This window comes from Penaeus monodon, chromosome 15 (assembly GCF_015228065.2).
Source record: "Penaeus monodon isolate SGIC_2016 chromosome 15, NSTDA_Pmon_1, whole genome shotgun sequence".
Classification (NCBI taxonomy): Eukaryota; Metazoa; Arthropoda; class Malacostraca; order Decapoda; family Penaeidae; genus Penaeus; species Penaeus monodon.
Genome location: NC_051400.1, coordinates 49436328 through 49436629, shown reverse-complemented (window position 1 = coordinate 49436629; position 302 = coordinate 49436328).

The following is a 302-nucleotide window of genomic DNA, read 5'->3' as shown; positions in this document are numbered from 1 at the left end:
GAAAAATGAATATTTGAGAAAAAAACGTCCAATTAAAACCACAAACTATATGTCATATGGAAAAACAATATAAAAAAGAACAATAAAATCCGGAAAACTTAAAGATACCAGAAGCATCTCATCTCTCGGAGTTTTCCCCGGGAGATGTTTTAATTTGATCAGCTGCCCTTACTTTCAGCTAATGAAAAAATTTTTTTGAAATTCAGGCAGTTGAGAGTGTCGCCTTTCTCCTCCTCTGTATTTCTGCTTTTGGGAAATCAAACTAATTCTGTTCCGAGGGATTCCGAACCTTCTTTTAAAGT